Genomic DNA, 12613 nt, shown 5'->3' with positions numbered 1-12613 from the left:
ACATGTACATGGAGCGGGCAGGTTTAGTTGCATAACGGTGAGCTGTTCCAAGTTAGCACTGGGGGTTTGGATTTTGCTGCACTAGAGATAGATACATGTTTTCCTAGAGGAACATGTGTTGCTACCGGAATCTACAAAGCCATTGTTGGGAGTCTATGATCTAGGCCAACAAGTTTTATGTGGACTAGAGGTGAAGTTCACCATTGAAAAGTCTTTTTTTTCAAGTTAGGAACTATTAAGAAAAGGCATTGGAGATGTAGGGTTTAGTCTCACATTTGGTGTGGGACTAAATGTAGCAAATTTTAAAAGGCAAAGCCTATGGTTGGAATGCAAAGTGTGGCCATTGGTATGCAAGGTCTTGTTCACTAGTTGGGGTGTTTGGTGGAATATTATGCATGCTAGTAGAATTAAAATGTTGCTAAAATTATGATGAAGCTTGCACAATTTCAAGGAATATTCTATGAATATTCCTTGTAGGGGCCAGGGTGTCATTGCCCAATTCCTAAAAAAAATTCTCTGCAAGTTTGATTGGGCAAAAAAATTTGAATTTTTTTGAAAATAATTATAGAGAATAATAAAATCAGATTTGAAAAATAAATTAGTAGATCTAATAAAATGATCATACACAAGTTGCGAATTGGTCCTTCGGGTGTAGGTTTGTAAAAAATATTTTGCCTCAAAATTGACTTTGGCCCACGATAGGTGAATTTATAGTCAATTTTCACTGAATGGATGTTTTGAATGCAATGGTGAGGTTCATATTAGCTCTAGACACTCCCAATTTCTATGAATTCTCTAGATCTAGGTTGAGGTGTGCAAGCAAGAATGGTCTTGAATGACTATGTGAAGAGAAATTCCCCAAGCTCTAATACCATGTACAAATTTGCCTTAGGAAAAAATTCACCCAAGACCAAGGAACTCAAGCACAAGCACAATAGTAGACCAAAAGAGTATGTTTAGAATGACGATATAATATTCAATCAATATGGATAAAAGTACACTAGGAGTGCTTGTATATAAAGGCCTCTGGAATTCTTCTAGAATGCATAGAAGTTAGCAACATGATAAGTCATACAACCAAGCACATGTCCACTAGATATGGGTTATCCTCTATTAAGCATAGGAGTAAGTTTGATGATGAGAGGATAAGCCAAAAATGGTGTTCCACACAAAATTATGTTGTAGAAACCATGTGCTAAATTAGGCATGCGAATAACTATGTTGTCTACGTAACAACTCAGTTGATGATGCAAACTCTAGTGTTGTAGACACTATATGATAAATTAGAGTTTCTTACTCTAGTGTTTTCAACATGAAAACTCATAGGAGTATTCAAACTCCTAAGTGACTCACCAAATAAATAATATAATAATGCAATATAATAAAATAATGCATTAACCTAAGTAAACTTAAGTAAAGTGTAAATAGTAAATACTTATTTACACCAACAAAGAAGATACATAAAAGGTCAAGGATGGAATTCAATAGTCATCTATCCTAAACACAGAGTGGATGAAATTAAAGAGTTGATAGGAGAAATTTTGGGAAAACAAGAAAAAAATAAACTCCCTCTATCAACAAGTAACAATGGAAAATCATCAAGTCCACCTTGCAAGAAATTACAATGGGTTCCTATGAAACAATCCTTCTAGACCCAAGTGAAAGAGAAGCTAAGGACGAATAAGCATAAGGTTAGAAAACCTAAGGAAGATGAAATTTGGACACTTTGCTTTGATGTTTTTAAATGCAAATTAGGATCTAGTGCAGGTATTGAGTTAATCAACTCAAAAGGAAAGTCTTTCTATGCAACATATTGATTATAGTTTAAATGTACTAGTAATGTTGCAGAATATGAAGCATTGATCTGAGGACTTCTTTCCACACTCAAGAAAAGAATCAGAGGTCTCATAATTGAGGGGGATTCTCAGTTGGTTATACTACAAGTGAAATCTATATACTCTTGCAATGATAAGAGCTTGCTTGCTTATAGGAAAATAGTATGGGATCTAATGGATGATTTTGAACCTTTGAACATAAAGTTCATTCCAAGAAGGAAAAACATGGTAGTAGATGCTCTTGCTATTTCAGCTAGGACATTACAACCAATCAAAAAAATGAAATTGAAAAGATTTTTAGTTGAATTGGTTGTTGCTCCATCTATTCTAGACAATATCACAAACTTCCAAGTTTTTCAAGATGATCAACATATACTTAAATTTATCATGTGTGACAATCACTTTAAAGGGCAAGAGATTGATGATTCTCTAGATGATAGGCTTGAGGATGATGAAGTTGAAGACAAATATGGGATCCTAAATTTGAAAACCAACACTATTCATAAGGGAATGGTTGAATTAGAATGCATTTTTGATCATGATGAATCAACACTTAATACAAGAATGGCCCAAGAAAAGGGAATCAAAGAATGTGACTTATACATCTTAGGTACCAATGAACACCCTAGAATGGTATGGAATGGAAAGGTGTATAATGTACAAGAAAAGGAGGACATCCTCAAATTACTTATATAGTATAAGGATGTTATTGCTTGGAGCTATGAAGAGCTAAAGACATATGATCCTAAGATTATTATGCATGATATGTCACTCAAACTAGATGCCAAACCTTTCTAGAAAAGGAAAGGACCTATTAATCCTATCATTGAACTACTGATAATGAAAGAAGTTAAGAAGTTACTTGATGTCAAGATCATCTTCTCCATTCTCCATTCCACATGGGTGGCTAATTTGGTTCCTATATGAAAAAAGACTAGAGAGATTTGTATTTGCATGGATTTTCATAATTTGAACATTGCATCTCAAAAGGACAACTACCCTTTACCCTCACTAGATGAGGTTTTGAAATTGTAAATGGTTCAAAGATGATTTATTTCTTAGATGGATATTTAGGATATAATTAGGTGATAGTTGAGAAAGAAGATAGGCTAAATATGACCTTCACAACTAGATGGGGAACTTTTCCTATAGAAGAATGTCTTTTGAGCTGTATAACATAGGGGCTACATTTCAATGAGCCATGGGTAAAGCCTTTGAGTGATTAATAAAAAAGTGTATAGTTATCTAAATGGATGACTTAACTATCTTCTCAAAGGATCAAAGCACTCATATTGATGATTTAAAATAAGTTTTTAATAGATGTTGTAAATATGGCATATCCCTTAATCCAAAGAAATGCTCATTTGGGGTTACTAAAGGAAATCTTCCAAGCCATATAATCTCCAAAGATGGAATCTCCATTGATCTTGATAGGATCAAAGCTATTTTGAAGTTATCACCTCCTCACAATAAAAAATAATTCAATTCTTTCTTTGTGAAGATTAATTTTGTGCAAGAATTCATAAGTGGTTTTGCAAAGGTAGTTCATCCCCTTAATGATTTACTTAAAAAGGGAGCTAAAATAGAATGGTTTCTAAAGATTAAGAAATTATTCAAGGATATGAAAGTGGCCATTTCTATGGCCCTAATACTGATAAGTCCTAACTATGAGCTACCTTTCAAAATATATTATTTTTCTTTATAACATTTGTGCATTGGGATTCTAACATAGAATAAGGAAAAGGAAGATGAAAGACCCATTGATGTAGGAGAATCTTGGGTTGTCTTGTAATCATACACTTTTGTTCATTTTTTTAGTTATTGCCGAGTGATTTCTTTGGTCACCGAGTGATCCTTTAGTTGTTGAGCAATTTCCTTTGGTTGTTGATATTCCTTTTGTTAGTAAGTATTCCTTTGGTTTCCAAGTGATTCCTTTGATTGTCAAGTCCTCTATGGTTATGAGCATTGGAGGATGCCAAGTTTATAGTAGCTATCGAGTGATTCCTTTGGACACCAAGTTTGTGTGGATGTTGAGTGTCAATTTTGGAAAAGCTTTCATTTGTTAAGTAGTCTATGTATGGTTCCTATTTGGGCCAACCTTTCTTGGATTTAATTTATGTAATTATAACTGTTGTGAGTTGACTTAATTAATGACTATTGTGAGCTGACTTGTGGCTTTCCTATGTTCTACAATCTTTTGTAAGTTATTTTGGAAATATTAAAGCAAGTCTAGGATTGAGTTTTAAAAGGGGGTAGAACTTATAACTTAGAGTATTGAAAGGAATAGAAGTCTAGAATGCAAACTAGAAGTTAGACCTTGAATCTATAATATATATATTGTAATTGGCCATAATCCAAAAGGCCTTATAGCTAGGCATGTATTTTGATTATCTAATGAATATATAAAGATCTTGTTCTCCCTCTCCTTGGTGTTGTCCTTGTGTTGATTTTTCTATTGTGTAACTCTTGTAGGGTGGTTTGGATAGTTGGGTGTGTTATTGGCCTTAGTTATTCACCCCTCTCTACATCAGGTGGTATCAAAGCTTGAGGTTCATCCTTATGGTGATTATTCATGTAGAACCCTGAGTGAATTAGGTTGTAGGGTTGTAGATCTATAGATTTAACCTATAACTTGAAGAGGCTTACGATCTTGTAGGAACCCAATTTCTAAAGATGGTTTGAGGTAGAGGAAATTTTGATAATGCAATATTAGATACATTGAGAAAAATTGTAGCTAGGTTAGATGCTATGGGGATAGCCCAAAGGAGAGGAGCATATCTAGATGATGTAAGTGATGATGAAGTAGTAGCACCAAAACCTAATCCAAAACTTGATGAAGATCAAGATGAAGCAATGATGTTGAGAGTGTTGTCTAGGGAAAATTCAAAGCTTTCTTTAGAAGTTGATCCTTATGATGGAAAATTGGATACCAATATTGTGTTAGATTGGATCTCTCATATGGAGAAATTCTTTGAGTATGAAAATGCTCCTAATAATAGGAAGTTGAACATTGTAGTTACTAGGTTGAAAGGTCATCCTTCACTGTAGTAGGAGCATTTGCAAATTGATAGACAAAGGAGAGGAAAGGAGAAGATCAAAACTTGGCCAAAGATGGTGAACAATGTAGAGAAAAAATTCCTTCCTACCAATTCCCAAGTTAGCTTGTTAAGAAAGATGCAAAATTTGAGACAATAGGACATGATTGTGAAAGAGTATATCGAGGAATTCTATAGACTAGACATCAGATCTAGACATGCGGATGATGATGTTGAGAAAATTGCAAGGTATGTAAATGGATTGAGATCTAGAATTCAAGACAAAATAAGTTTTGTGAATTTGGAATGCACGAAAGAATCATATAAATATGGCTTGAAAGATGAGGGGATCTTGACAAAGAAGCATGAACAAAGACAAAAAGGTAGAGGATGTAGATTCTAGAAAGGCAGAGGTAGATCTTATGGTAAAGGTGGCAGATCTAAGAATTTTGTACAGGATAAAGACAAATCTGAGTGGAAGAATGATGAAAAAGGAAAGAAAAAATGGAAAAGTGGTAATTCTTACCAATTAGGTACTGCTTCTTATCGAGGAAGAGGTAATTCTTATTCTAGAGATGGTTTTCATGGTAATTGTTTTAGATATGGTAAAGAGGGACATATATATTTTGAATGTAGATCCTCTAAAAGTGGGCAAGGTAATAGAAATGTTGTGATTCAAGGACATGATGAGGGTTCTCCAAATGGACCTGAGGCTAGAGAAAATTTGATGGTGAGAAGAGCCTTATGTAATAAGGGAAGTGATGAGGAACCTATTTTAATGAGATGTCTTTTCAAGATAAGATGTAAGATGGATGGAAAATGCTACGAAGTGATAATTGATAGTGGAAGTTCTACAAATTTGGCATTAGAAGAGCTAGTTAGAAAGTTTTAATTGCAAAGGCTGAAGCATTCTAAACCCTATCATGTTTCATGGATTAAAGATGAGCATAAGATATTGGTAAATGAGCAATGCCTTGTGAAGTTCAAGATTAGACATTACTTTGATGAAGTTTTTTGTAATATTATGCCCATGGATTTTTCTCATATTCTATTGGGTAGACCTTTGCAATATGATAGATATATTGTACATGATGGAAGATTGAATCAATATACTCTTTGGATGAATGGTAAGAAACAAATATTATTGCCTTTAATTGAAAGTCCAAATGAGATTAATTGTATTGCTATAAAAATTTGCATGGTTAATGGGAAATAATTTGAAAAGGAAATGAAAAAGAATCAAGTTTTTTTTTCTATAATTCCAAAGAAACTGGGTTGTGTCAATAATAACCAAGTGCTAGATAATAGTGTTAACTGAGTGCTAGTTAGTGGTGACTGAGTGCGAGTTGGTAGTATTGATTGAGTACCAGAATAAATTGCAAAATTGTTGAATGAATATAAAGAGATTGTTGTAGAGGATATACCTAATGGTTTATCTCTAATGAGAAGTATAAGTCATTGTATGGATTTGATTCTTGGAGCTATTTTGTTGAACAAAACACCATATAGATTAACACCTACAAAGAATAAAGAACTTAATAGACAAGTGCATGAGTTGTTAAAAAAAAAATTGATTAGAGAAAGTTTGAGTCCATGTGTTGTACCTACTATATTAGTACCTAAAAAGAATGGAGAATGGAGAATGGAGAATGTGTATTGAATCTAGGGCTATTAACAACATTGTAGTGAAATATAGGTTTCCTATGCCAAGGATGGATGACATAATGGATTGTTTGAGTCGAGAAAAGTATTTTACCAAGATTGATTTGAAGAGTGGTTATCATCACATTAGAATCAGAGAAGGTGATGAATGGAAGATTACTTTCAAGACAAAAGATGGTTTATATGAATGGTTGGTTATGCCTTTTAGTTTGACTAATGCACCTAGTAATTTCATGAGGTTGATGAATGAAGTTCTAAAAAGAGTTTTGGATAAGTTTGTGATTTTTTATTTGGATGACATTTTGATATTCAGTAAGACTAAGGAAGAACATCTTGAGCATGTTAGACAATATTGTAGAGATTGAAAAAGGAGAAGTTGTTGATTAATCTAAAAAAGTATTCTTTTATGCAGGAGGAGATTGTGTATTTGAGATTTGTGATTTCATTGAATGGTTTAAAGATGGATCCTGAGAAGGTAAAAGCAATTTTGGAATAGCCTACACTGAGAATGTGGGTGAGGTAAGATCATTTCATAGTTTGGCTAGCTTCTACAGAAAGTTCATAAGAAATTTCAATTCTATTTGTAATGCTATGACTAGGACAATGAGAGGAGTAAAAAGGAATTTAAATGGACACATGAAGCTAATAAGAGTTTGGAGACTTTGAAACAAAAGGTTGTTGAGTTACCTGTAATGGCTTTTCCCAATTTCAATAAGGTATTTCAAGTTGAATGTGATGCAAGTGGTAGTGCAATAGGAGTTGTATTAACTCAAGAAGGCAAACCTATTGCTTTCTTAGCAAGAAGTTGAATTATGCTAAAATGAATATTTTGTGTATGATCAAGATTTTTATGCTATTGTTCAAGCCTTGAAGAAGTGGAGACATTATTTGATTCCTAAGGAGTTTGTATTATATACTAATCATAAAGTGTTACAGTACTTGGAAAGTCAACATAAATTGAATCAAAGACATATGAAGTGGTTTGAGTATTTAAAGATGTTCTTTGTTGATTGAAATGAAGGTTGAAGTTCTTGTTTTTGGTGAAAGGAAAGAGTTGTATGATGTTGATCCTAATTTTTCTGAGGTGTGGAGAGAGTGTAGAGAACCAAATTTAATAGATCATGTAAGTAAGTATGATGAATATTTCATTCAAGAAGGTATTTGTTCAAAGATATTTAGTTGTGTATCCCTAGAAGTTCTATGAGGTTGAATCTGATTAGGGAAAAGCATAGTGGTGATTAGCTAGACATTCTAGAATTGATAAGACATTGAGTTTTCTAAAAGAGAAGTATTATTAGCCACAAATGTATAAGGATGTTCAAAATTTTGTAAAGAGTTGTGGAGTTTTTCAAATTAAAAAAGGAGTGAGTCAAAATATTGGTTTGTATACACCTATTACTATTCCTTAGAAACCTTGGAGGGACATTAGTATGGATTTTGTTCTTGGACTAACTAAGATAATGAATGGTTATGATTCTATATTTATTGTAGTGGACAGATTTTCTAAGATGGCTCATTTCATACCATGTAAGAAGACATCAGATACTGAGCATGTTGCTAAACTATTCTTGAAAGAGATTGTGAGATTGTATGGATTACCAAGACGTATTATTTTTGAGAGAGATAGTAAGTTTGTTGGTTATTTTTGGAAGACTTTGTGGAAGAAGATGGGTAATAAGTTGAAGTTTAGTTCTACATTCCATCCATAGATAGATGGATAGATAGAGGTTGTGAATAGAAGCTTGGGTAATTTGTTGAGATGTTTAGTTGGAGATAAGACAAGTAATTGGGAAGTAGTTTTGGCACAAGCTAAGTTTGCATATAATAATTCTATGAATAATACTATAGGGAAGATGCCCTTTGAGATTGTTATTAGAATGTAGCCTAGAGGAGTATCAAATTTGAGAGATATTGCTAGTGAAGAAAAGAGAAGCACCGTAGGAGAAGAATTTGCTGATTTTATGGAGTCTTTGCATAAGGAAGTAAAGTTGAGATTAGAAAAAAGTAATTAGAAGTATAAGGAGAATGCTAATAAGTCTAGAAGGCATCATGATTTTCATGTTGGTGATGAGATGATGGTTCATTTGAAGAAAGATAGATTTCTTGTTGGAACATTCATTAGGCTAAAGATGAAGAAGTTTGGACCTTGTAAAGTCTTGAAGAAGTTTGATAGTGGTAATGCATATGAAGTTGAGTTACCTAATAACATGGATATATCTCCTATATTCAATATTGTTGATTTATATAAGTATCATGAGTGAAATGATGAAAATGTTGTATTAGATGATTATCCTAAGAAGCAAATTGAGCAATTTGAATAGATATTGGATCAAAGGGTTAGTAAGAGCACAAGAGGAAAAGATTACTATGAATATTTAGTGAAGTCAAATGATAGACCTAGTGAAGATGCCTCATGGATCTTTCAATCTAAGTTGGATTCAACTCAAGTTGTGACATCTCAATGATTCAGGAGAATCATTTCTTCCAACCCTAGTTGTCTGATGCAAGAGCATCCTGGGTTGTCTTGTAATCCTAAACTTTTTTTCATTCTACGAATTGTTGCCAAGTTCTTAGTTATTTTCAAGTGATTTCTTTGGTCTCTGAGTGTTCCTTTGGTTGCTAAGTGATTCTTTAGTTGTCAAGAAATTTCCTTTGATTATTGAGTATTCCTTTGGTTATCGACTATTTTTTTTGTTGCTAAGTGATTCCTTTGATTGTCGAGTCCTTTGTGGTTGTCAAGAATTTGAGGATGTTGAGTTTGTAGTAGCTGTCAAGTGATTCCTTCAAATGCCAAGTTCGTGTGGATGTTGAGTGCTAGTTTTGGAAAAGTTTTCATTTCCTAAGTAGTTTGTGTCTAGTCCCTATTTGGGCTGACCTTTCTTTTATTTAATTTATATAATTAATAACTATTGTGAGCTGACTTGTGGCTTTCCTATGTTCTAGAATCTTCTATAAGCCATTTTAGAAACTTTTTAAGGAAGTTTAGGATTGAGTTTTAGAAGGAGGTGGAACTCAAAACTTAGAGGATTGAAAGGGATAGGAGTCTTGAATGTGAACTAGAAGTTGGATCATGAATCTGTAAGATATATATTGTAATTAGTTGTAACCCAGAAGGTCTTACGAATTGGCATGTATGTTGATTATCTAATGAATATATAAACATCTTTTTCTCTCTCTCCTTGGTGTTCTCCTTGTGTCATGTTTTCTGCTGTGTGACTCTTATAGGGTGGTTTGGATAGTTGGGTGTGCTTTTGGTGTTAGTTATTCACCCCTCTCTATGTCATCCATTGCTTTTATGAGTTGCCCTCTAAAAATTCCAAGTTGAATTATTCCAACCTCGATAAATAGTCTTTTTCTTTAATTAAGTTGGTAAAGAAATTCTATCATTATATACTGAGAAGCAAGCTATGTGTGATTGCACTTGATCCAATAGCCAAGACATTATTGATGCAAAATGATCTAGGTGAAAGATAAGGAAAATGAATGGCAATACTTCAAGAATTTGATCTAGAGATCCAACCCATGATGTTAATTAGAGGTCAAGGATTATCAAAATTTATAGTGGATAACCAAATTGAGGATGAAAATAAATTAAGGTTTGATAGTGAAACAAATATGCAAGATCAGAAGAAGATGGTAGTATCTCAAGTTGATATTGATCAGGGTGTAATAACAGATGTCTAGTACTAGGATATTGTTTAATATCTTTTATAGAATTAGTACCTCAGTTGGATGAATAGTTCACAACATAGGGGACTCAAAATGAAGTGTGAATCCTATATGCTACATGATATAACATTATGCAAAAGGAACTATGAAGTAATCTACCTAAAGTTCTTAAGACATGAGGAAGTAAAAGAAGTTTTGAAACAATTTCATGATTAGTATGGTAGTGGGCATGGTTTAGTAGAACGAACTACTCATATGATTTTGAGATTGGGTTATTTTTGGCCCACAATACTCAAGGATACTTTTGAGCATGTTTTTTCTTGTCATATTTTTCAGACAAGTGCTAGTAAAGAACAACATCCTACAATGCCATTACAATCGATATTTTAGATATTCCCCTTTGCAAAGTGGGGGCTAGATTTTATTGGTCCAATCAATCCACCATCATCAATTGAACACACTTTTATTCTCATAGACACTAATCATTGTACATGATGGACAAAAGAAAAGACTTTCAAAAGTTGCACCACTAAGGTGGTTATGGACTTCTTAAAAGAACATATCATTACCAGATTTGGGATGTCATTATCCCTTGTGTACAATAATGGATTGGATTTCACATCATTATTCTTAACTTAATGGACATTGGAAAATTAGGTTATTATTAATTTCTCTTCAAATTATTACCCACAAGGAAATGGGGTGCCTAAATCTACAAACAAAAACTTGATCATAGTAATTAGATGTTTTTTGAAGGAGAATCCTAAAGATTGGCATACACAACTCAAATATGTGCTATAGGCTTATCGAGTTAGAGTCAAGAACCATTTGGGGAAATCTCCATATTTTCTTTTTTATAGACAAGATCTAGTATTCCCACTCAATCTCAAGATTCCTATTTCAAAATTCATGAGTGTGTATGTTGAAGATGTTGATAGAGTACAAATTAGATTGATGAATGTTTTAGAGATGGATGAAAAATAAATATCTAGTTTGGAGCACATGGCTAAACATCAAATTTTCATCAAGAGGTGGTTTGACAAGAGGGCCACAATAAAATCTTTTAGAATATCTTACCTTGTTCTACTTTGGGATAAGGCGAAAAAAAGGTCGGGTAGCTACACTAAGTTTCAACACTTATGGATTGATCCCTATCAGATCATAGAAAATATCAGAGAAAAATACTTTTAGGCTAAGTTCCTTATAGGGGAAATTGGTTCCATTGCTAGTCAATGGGAAATTTCTAACACTAGTAAAAAGATAAAAATTGCATTTGGAATCATGTTTGAAAATTGATCTAATGGATTTTTCATGAGCTGAAACTTGAAACATAACATGTATTTGACCTCTAAAATGCAACACAAAAGGAATTTCAACATTTGGGTCAACTGCGTCAAATTATAACACATCAAACAAGGCCTCCCAGAATTATGTGCAATGTGCATCAACATGAAAATAGTAAACTACCAACTTTGAGGGATTTGAAACCTAGTCAAAGTGATTCAAAATGACTCAAAATCTGAAATATAGGTTCTCAAGTATGGACACTAGACACTCCCAAAGAAAAAAAATCACAAAACATTTCTCGGTGTAAGATATTTAGATACAAACATAGGCTCCTGTCGCTATTTGATACTTAGGTGAAAATGCAGAATTAACAAATGCTCAAAATGGGACTTCACAAAATGGCTCAAAATAATAATTTAACTTCATGAATCAAGTGGATAGGCTGAATGGAAAGTGTTAGAAACATTAAACACCTCACAAGGCTCAAAAGTACAGCTGGGTACATATGCATTTATGAGTGCTCCATGCACAAGCCTATCTAGCTAGAGGTAGAGGAGGAAAGGTCACCATGCCTTCATTTATAGCTTACTCACTAGTAAGGTCAGAAACAGTGCACCAACTTGATAGGCCAGTTGGTTATTATTGAGCTCAAAAGGGTAAAGGTAAGGGCAAGAGGAAGAGGAATTCTCCCTAATAAGCCAAACCTAAAGAAGGAGAAATTCCAACACCTCCAACAAAAGGAGAGGAAAACATATAGGGGCCAAAGAATGTAGAAGTCACAGAAGCTCAAGTTGATCCCCAATTGCCGCTAGTTGTGCAAGGCCAAGGAGAAGCAAAAATTGATGAACAAGAGGTTTCCCCACCTAGAAAAATAGAGCAAGCCTCCCCCTCTACACCTAAAAGGAGAAAGACAAAGAGTCTAGTAGAGGGGGAAAAAGGTAATCAAGAAAGTGATTCCTTTCCCCTTAGTTCCTAAACCAATTCTAGAAGAAGTTGAAGAAGAGGGTGATGATGAGGAAGAGGACAATCTACCTTTGAATAGGAGAACTCAGCTTGCTAGAGCCATAGAGGAGGAATGGAGAAGAAGTTCCATGGTCACACCGCTATCTATCCTTGATGAACCCA

This window comes from Cupressus sempervirens, chromosome 5 (genome assembly GCF_028749045.1).
Source record: "Cupressus sempervirens isolate cs-2001-9-10 chromosome 5, ASM2874904v1, whole genome shotgun sequence".
Lineage (NCBI taxonomy): Eukaryota > Viridiplantae > Streptophyta > Pinopsida > Cupressales > Cupressaceae > Cupressus > Cupressus sempervirens.
The sequence above is the reverse complement of the archived record's forward strand: the minus strand, read 5'-3'. Positions refer to the sequence as shown.